Source organism: Paramormyrops kingsleyae, chromosome 2 (assembly GCF_048594095.1).
Source record: "Paramormyrops kingsleyae isolate MSU_618 chromosome 2, PKINGS_0.4, whole genome shotgun sequence".
Classification (NCBI taxonomy): domain Eukaryota; kingdom Metazoa; phylum Chordata; class Actinopteri; order Osteoglossiformes; family Mormyridae; genus Paramormyrops; species Paramormyrops kingsleyae.
In genome coordinates, this window is record NC_132798.1 from 18676181 (window position 1) to 18684757 (window position 8577).

The following is an 8577-nucleotide window of genomic DNA, read 5'->3' on the forward strand; positions in this document are numbered from 1 at the left end:
TGATGGTGACGCGGTGCTGCGTCACGTGGTTTCCCCGATTGTGCCCCTGCTTTCACGACGCGGCCAGGCGGGCGTCCCTCCGAGGCCTGCCCCCTCCCAAAGGCTCTCCCGTCTGCACGGAAAGTGTTCGGGTGGAGGAGGGGGGCTTAAAGTTTTCTGGTGGAGGAGGGGGGTTTAAAATGCTCGGGTGGAGGAGGGGAGTTTAAAGTGCTCGGGTGGAGGAGGGGGGTTTAAACTGTTCGGGTGGAGGAGGGGGGTTTAAAGTGTTCGGGTGGAGGAGGGGGGTTTAAAGTGCTCGGGTGGAGGAGGGGGGTTTAAAGTGCTCGGGTGGAGGAGGGGGGTTTAAAGTGTTCGGGTGGAGGGAGGAGGGGGGTTTAAAGTGTTCGGGTGGAGGGAGGAGGGGGGTTTAAAGTGTTCGGGTGGAGGGGGGTTTAAAGTGCTCGGGTGGAGGAGGGGGGCTTAAAGTGCTCGGGTGGAGGAGGGGGGCTTAAAGTGCTCGGGTGGAGGAGGGGGGTTTAAAGTGTTCGGATGGAGGAGGGGGGTTTAAAGTGTTCGGGTGCAGGAGGGGGGTTTAAAGTGTTTGGGTGGAGGAGGGGGGTTTCCATGTTTCCCAAAGCCTTCTACATGTGTGTGGACTCCCGAAAGCACACCGAGATGGGGGGGGGAGGTTTTGGGGCGGGGCTTGACTGGAGAAAGGGGCCTGGTGTGGAAAGCCAGGGGCTCCTCTGAAGTGGCACAGGAGACGGATTCACGGCAATGGTGACAAGCCAGCTTCACGCCTAAGCCTTCAGCGTGGCCTTAATTAAACAGCCTTTCATTCCCCCAACCAGCAGCAGCAGTGCCCCCCCAGCGCCAACCCCCGCCTCCCCGCTTTGTTCCAAGGCCCTTAATGAAGCAGTCTCCTCCATCGATCCCGCTGATTGCCAGGGCCCTGCCTTTGCGGGCACCGCGCCAGCCGACTTTGCTCTGTCAGCTCCATGCGCCTAATTAACTCTGTTGTTCTCTTCCTCCCAGGTTTCGCCAGCTTCAAGTTCAGGCAAACAGCGCCAAACTCGGCCTGGCCGCCCTGCCGGGGTCTCCAGGGGCAACCCCGGCACCGCTCCGAGCCGTGACCCCGCGAGTGACCTCTCTTGTCAGTGCTAACCCTGGGCTCGGCCTGCCGCGCCAAGTCGGAACCGGATCCCTGCAGCCCCGACTCATTACATCCTGAAACTGTGTTTGTGCTTGACGCACTTTCACGTTAAACAACTTGGTCTTTCAGCCTGCCCAGTCATGCACCGTGGATGCTCGAAGTGTTTGCTTGTATATTTACATGTCTGTTTGCACATGTATGTCCGAGCACGCCTCCTGTCACACGGCAATGTGGCTGCGCCGGTGTGCTCACAGACACACATGCAAACACACACAGAGAAAGCCAGTGGCGTTCTGAGTGAGTCTAGCTGATGTACTGAGTAGTGTGAAGGAGGCTCTAATTATGAGATAGCTGCTGCATTCCGGAACATTCAACAGTGACTGAAAAAGCCCCCACCTTCTCCTTCACTCTTCACGCCAATACCTCCCGGTGCCTGCTTGCTCCAGCCCCACCCACCCAGTGAATTTATCAGAATACTTTGAATGCTAATTAGAGTAATCACCTCGCCCAAAGTAGCTGGGGAGTGTCTGGTCACCAACGTTATACCACAGAATCCTGGTGCACCGCCTCCTGCACTGCACCGAGGGAAATGCACAGTTCATGCACTGATGTCTTGTATCTGAGTGTCTCAACACCCCCCCACCCAGGCAAATGATAACGTTCCTGACTGTAAAGGCAGGCTAGAGGTGCTCCTTCAGAGGACCTCAGCACACTGCCCACTAGCCTTCGGACATGGTGGAGGATGGATGATTCATATGTGCTGACTCACCAACCACGCAGGTCTGGCTCTTGGGTAGGCGGGTTGAACAGATGTACGCGAGAAAGTTTGACCCTCTGGGGGCAAAACAGTGGACTGGAGGTGGGAGCCAGCCAATAAGGTCGCCAAGAGTGTGACAAAGCAGGGGTGGTTCTTGTATGCATGACTGTGTGTGAAGACCACCCATCGTACACTGGACACACACTCCCTTAACCCTCTGCACTGTCAAAAGGATCTATGATAGTATTCAGTTGTTCATAGACCCAGGAGTGGTGTTTACCACTAGGACTTTTGCCCCCTGTTGGGCACACACAGTCACTACACTAGGGGGTGACTTTTTGCGTGGCGGCCCAGAAACAAGAAACCCACCCCTGGACAGACCCACGACGTCTCCAGGGAAGGAGACAGCTCTATTTGGGCAGCAGTAGGGCATCTCAAAAACATCACGGTGCCTCCATCTGATGTTTGGGTGGAGCTTTTTGTGTCATCACATCACCGTGAGCCCCCCCCCCCCTTTTTTGCTCAAGGCAGCCGAAAGCCTTAGAAATGCATCAGAGCGTGGCAGCAAATGGTCGTGTTTCCGCTGTTCCCCATGGGCAGTTCTTGGGGAAACTTGACGGGAGGCCGTTAGCGACCCAGGGTGGGCCAGGGGGGCAAGGCTGGTCTCTGTCACAGATGGATTAACAGTAAATATCATCACAGGTTCTGGGACCTTCCACCCTGAAGCAGGCTTGCCGCAGATGCTGTGGTTAGTTTTCAGTCAGGCTGTCTTAGCAGGGACGTGGCATTGGATGTAGTCTCCGAGACTTTTTCAAAAGACATTTTCAAACTCGTTACTCTGATATCAGTTGTTTTTTTTTTAAGAGGGTGTTAAAAAACGTCTGTGTCTTCTTTGCTGGTGAAAACACGCGGCCCCAGTTTAAGTCCTGATGCCTGCTACCCGGACAGCTGTGAGAATCAGAAGGACGGCGTCTTCAGTCTTGAGCGATTAATTGCCAATTAGCCTGAGCTTTTCATTTCTTTGGAGTTCTTTCAAATTAGTCTGTGTGTAAATCGTGCAATTTCCCTCAAAGTGAAGTTACATTCTTAAAACTGAATTCTTATTATGCCAGGATTTTATTATTTACTGTCCGAAAGTCCCTGTCACGTTATCAGAGATGTGTTTGCTTGTCTGACAGCCTTTGGTCTCTTCTGACAGATCGCTGCAGTTATTGAGAGGAAGGTACAACGTGTTCCCTTGAGGAAGTGTATGGGGGTGTCTCACTGACCCACAGACCTCACCGTGCTGGAGAGAAACTCCCCAACAGTTCATGTGTGAACTACATGCAGCTATATTTAGGGCCTACCACTGTATTTGCACATTAAAGCAGATCAAGACTCCATGTGGAACCAGCTGAATTCCCCATCACTCCCTCTGCGTTGTTTAAGTTATGTTGCATTCCATTTCAACTCGTAACTCGGAAATTCTGAGTTCCTAGTGGGAAATTTCAAATGGAACGACCCCTCAAGTCGGAATTCCTACTCGGAAAGTCAGAGGATTTACACAACTCCGCCCTCAGATTTCAAGATGGCTGCGCCCTTTATCAACAGAAACTAGTTATATATTGTTTAATAGCACTTACCTCTTATTTGTGTCTCATTAAATCGGTCATACAGTACTATCCAACGGCTATCTGTGGACGTGTTGCTACAGTGTTTCTATGCTCAGAATACAACTTAACATGTTGTTATCAACTGGTATTGCTATGAACCTCGCTAGAACTAGGGCCTCTTTCAGAAGGCAGGATTTCTTGCTTCGCTAGATAACTTGTAGGATTTTAGGTATAGTCTGGGCTAATTGTAGGTAAACATAGATAAAGGCCATTTAAACTGGGGTACCTTAAATCCAACAAGTTACACATCTAAGCCAGAAATCCTGTTTTTTGAGACAGGTCCCTGGTACTGTATTGCTAAATGGCTCTCCGACTTGCTGTACTTGCCGTTAACTCTGTTGTGACGTCATTCCCAGCTCCGGCCTCCGAGGTAAATCGAACGCAGTATTAGGTTGGAAAAGATGCGCTTTCATTCGCCGCCTTCTGGTTCCAACGCGGCAAGAGAGAACAGTTACTACAGGAGGGAAAATTAAAGGAAATTAAATTGTGCAGAATGCATGAAAATAAATCATACATAATTTGCTTTCACATCAACACAAAAAGAAACACCTATGGCACAACAAAACCAGAAAAATAAAAATTAATGTAAATAGGGAATTCCAGTTCAAAGGCACTTTCATACTGCGCCTTTCGTATTCAGCTACAAGCGAGCGAACACCGATATGCGAACCATTTACAGCGCACGACTGTGAAAAAATGCACATCCTTAATATCTAATATATTCCCATGTAATATAACCTCAGTTATAGTAAGCAGTATTAGAATATATATACAAGCGAAACGGTAGAGTTAATAAAACATAACCATTAATTTATTTAATAATACTCCCCCATGACCATAATGAATAATGAAGATAAATATACATAACATTCACGTTACTCAGGTGAGCTGCGCCTAAATCGTACTTTATAATGGCTGCCCTGAAAACTACGTTAAAACGACTTTTGACGATTGATGTTAATCTCTTAGGCTATTTAATAACGGTTTCAATGTGCATAACGGTACGGCTCGTCCGAAATGCATTATTAGCGAAATATCACACACTGAACTGTCGATTGAACAATTAAGTAGTATGTCTTTAACTGGTATGAAATAGGTTGGTTTAAGTCCTGTAGCGAAGCTTTTTTTTTTTTTTTTACAAATTGCCCGAGGCTTCCATGAAATTGATATTTTGAATATGTGTTTTGCATTATCGTGTCCGCACAATTCGGAGGGTGGGGGGTTGTGTTAGAGCTCGCTTTGTGTAAGGTTTCGTGCTTGGGATCCTTTTAGGAAACACCACCCGTCTCCATCCACGCATCCCTGCTTCGCTCCGATTAAACCCCCCCCCCCACTCTCTTTTCTTCCTTTATCTCACTCGTCTGCTGCATTTAGCCGGACGGACGTTTTGCCTTCTCTCTCTTGCTCTGTCTACACCTACAGGTCCTTCACCATTTCCTCCTTCTGTTCGCCGTGTCTCTATTCTATCAACCCATCCTATACAATCTCACTGTCATCTACACTGGAAACGTATCCTATTCCTATTCAAATCACCAGATGAACGCTAGTTTGCAGTGCGAACCCCGATACCATCGTTGCCATTGATCTTCCACATCAAAGGCTCCCCGTCGTTAGTAAAGATGCCACATGTGCGGTGAATATTGATGCTGGGTTTCCTACGGAAACCAGGGGCGGTAGGTACTATATCATACTGAAATCCCCCACGTGGTATTTGCGGTGAGCACCGGTGATAATTCTGAACTCCAAACCCCTGTGTCCTGTAAACTTCGATTGATAAGTAGGATAACAAGTGAGTTTTAAGCAATCATGGCCCCCACGCACGGGTCAGTATAGGAGCGGACACCCCCTAACAGCCCCACCCTAGAGGTGTCAGGATGGGGGTGCCGACGAGCCCGGAGTGGGGCAAGCTCTCCCCCCGAGCTGAAATTAACTCCCTTCCTAATTACAAGCTGCGTCTTAGGGACCCCAGCTTCGCTTTATTAAAACCCTCTCACACTCGCGCTGATAATTGAAAAAGAAACAGTAATTAAAAGAAGAGAGAAAGTGCGCGTTGGTAGCTATGAGAAGTTTCTCTCCCCCCAAACTTTCGTTTTCGGATTAAAGGATTGAAGCTGGGTTTAAAGTGTCATTTTTATTTCTTCCGTCTATACTGCGAAGTTAAAAGGGGTGGAATTCAGCCCCTCGTACCTGCTGCACCGGCGTCCGGGAAGCAGCCAAACAGTTGAAGGTAGGTCTATTATTATGGCGTGACTGACCCCAAACTTAGACTCCAAAGGGCAAGTTGTGTGTTATGTGTGCAGTGAAATTGAGCCTGAGCCTTCGGGGAGGCTGGGGAAGCAGCGGGGCTTTGGGATGTGCAGGACCGGAGCGCAGATGAGGTCTTCGCCTCTGTATGATATTTCGAATTTATTATTTTTACAAGACTTGTGTGTCTACAGTGATATCTGCATTAAGACCTACATCATCACTCCCCAGACGTGCAAAGTTAAGTTAATGGTATTTGCCAATTAAACCTGCGGCAGTCAGTGATAATAGTGGCTGAGAGATATGTAGGCCTGCGTTTATTTTTAGTTTACCTCTATGCTTGGTGTAATCACATTGGTGAAACGACGAGGAAGCGGGTTGGTTCGCTTTAAGATGGGGTCAGGCTGGGACCTCTACGCTGCCAACGTCTGCGATCCGTTCGGTACGCAGGGGGGTAAATACGGCGGATCTATACTGCCCTCTAGTGGAACATGTACGGTGTGGGAGGATGTGGCGCCAGGCTCGCGTGCAGTACAAACATTTATTATTAGCAAGAAGATATTAATTGGAATTGCGTGAATTCTAATGTTATAATAACAGTACTGGCGTATGCAGATAAAAAAGTTGACCAACGACATGTGTCACGATGATTGAATTTATGTCGCTTAATATTTAACATTTCTTTATTGTATTGCATTGTAAAGAAACCCTTAGGCTTCTCAGTGATTTCAAGTTATTCTAACCGAATTGTGTTTATTTCTAGCTGCTATTGCACAACGTGGGGGGGAACCATGACGTTAAAGCCATATTATTATTATTATTATTATTATTATTATTATTATTATTATTATTTTCTTACTCCGACGACAATCCGCAAATTACTAAACCGGTCAATCAAAATTTTCCCGCCTGACATCCGCAACGGCCCACGCCGCGGCGGCCTGACAGCAGCTTAGAAAACAGACTTTAATCATTATCTGCTCTTATTTTCCCTCCAACAAGGCGCGTCGATAACACCCCGAAACTGACAACTCGGCGCAAATAGGCGCTATCCGCCGAGCGTTTTCCTACATCTTATTTTCGGGGGCGTGCGGAACGCCCCTCTGCCTCCCTCGTCGTCTCCTCAGAAGCCCTGGCGGAGGAATCATCCGCAGCCCTTAGTGTCAATTAAAAGTGAAATATCTGCATTTGTCAACAGTGCGGCTCGCCGGGCTTCCGTGACGTTTATCTGGTTTGTCTGCCATTTCTGACACTTAAGAGGCCGTGGATGTGTGGGGAGGGGGGTGGGGGGGGGAAGGCGTCGCTCATTAAAGTGCACGTTACCGTCTCGCTGCGCCGTCTCCCAGCGCAATGCTTACCCAAGGGAGGGGGGACGCCGATGCCTGTCAACCCCTGTCACGGACAACGGGATCCGGCCGGGGTGCATTGGTGTGCGGCAGAGAAGGCGACGGAGGCGCCCGACTCGCTTTGTCTGCCTGCCCAGTCCCCCCTCACTGTCCCCTCACCTGGGTGGAGGTCACTCGCTGAGGTGCTTCTGGGTAATTTAAAAAGCTGTGCAGATTGGCTGCTTTTGCCTCAAAACAGACTGGAATCACATTGTTTAAGCCAAAAGTTGCAACAAACTACCGGCTGCCATCCGGCTTCATACAGCCAGCGGCATCTATTTAACCCATTATGAAATTTGGCCGACAGATCGATCTTCTGTTTCCACAGAAAATAAAAAAACAAATGTTAACCCCCCCAACACTGATTAGCAGAATATAATTGTTCAATCGTTTTTTATTCTCTCTCTCTTTCAGCTCATAGGAAATAGCTCCAATGACCCCCCTCCCCAGGAAAGAGCTACCAGCCAGTAGCCCCCAGGTGTTTGAAGCTTGAGACCACTGATTTAAGCTGAGTGTTAATGGATCTGGACTCACAGCTGGATCCTGGGCTCCTTAGCCTGTTTGGTTGTGAAACTCCCATCTTCCCAAGAGCTTTTCCTTGAACACAGTCACTGTGAAGTGTAACACGGCTGACCTCTACGCACCAGGACAGGATGCTGTGGCAGGGTACGCCAGGCACCCCCCCCCCCCCCACGCACCCTCACATTCCTGTCGTTCCTGCCCCTAGCCTGTGAGATGGAGGGGGGTGGCACTGCTGGTGGGGAGGGAATGCTGTAGATTGCAAGCCCATATCCATTAGAGAGTGGGGAAGGAAGATGGAGGCAGAGCGGAATTCTGCTTTGGGACGGAATGGCCATGACAAGTGGGAGTGGCTTCTTCCCTGCGGGAGGGGGGCGACCTGCCTGCCGGCCATGACGGGGTCAGGGGGAGCCGATTTTCTCTCGGTCAGCAGTGACAGAGCAGCACAGTCATTTCAGTCGTTGTTTATTCAATGTGGCGTCTAAGGGCAGTTAACTCACCACTGAGGGTACGTTTAAAGATTCCTGAAAAGGACTGTGGGGCTGCAGTGAAGGTCAGGGGTCACAAAAGGAGTGAGAGTCAACATTCATTGGCCACTTCTGGGTTTTGTTGCTTGGATACCGCCACAGTGACATCAGAACCTGCCATGGCTGCTCAATGCATCCAGCTAGCTGCTTGATGCTCTTGTCGGAAGAGACGTGGTTAGCTGGCCTAAGGGTGCCAGCAGGGGGCGGTGCCAGCAGGGAAAGACCATGAGGTGCTGGGAGCACAATAGAGACGTTTGGAATGGATGGAAGGAGCCCTTTTACACCATTAATGAAGTCAGATAGGCCTACCTAAGACACCCAGAGACGGAATCCATCTTTTTTGTATTTATTGTAAAAACTG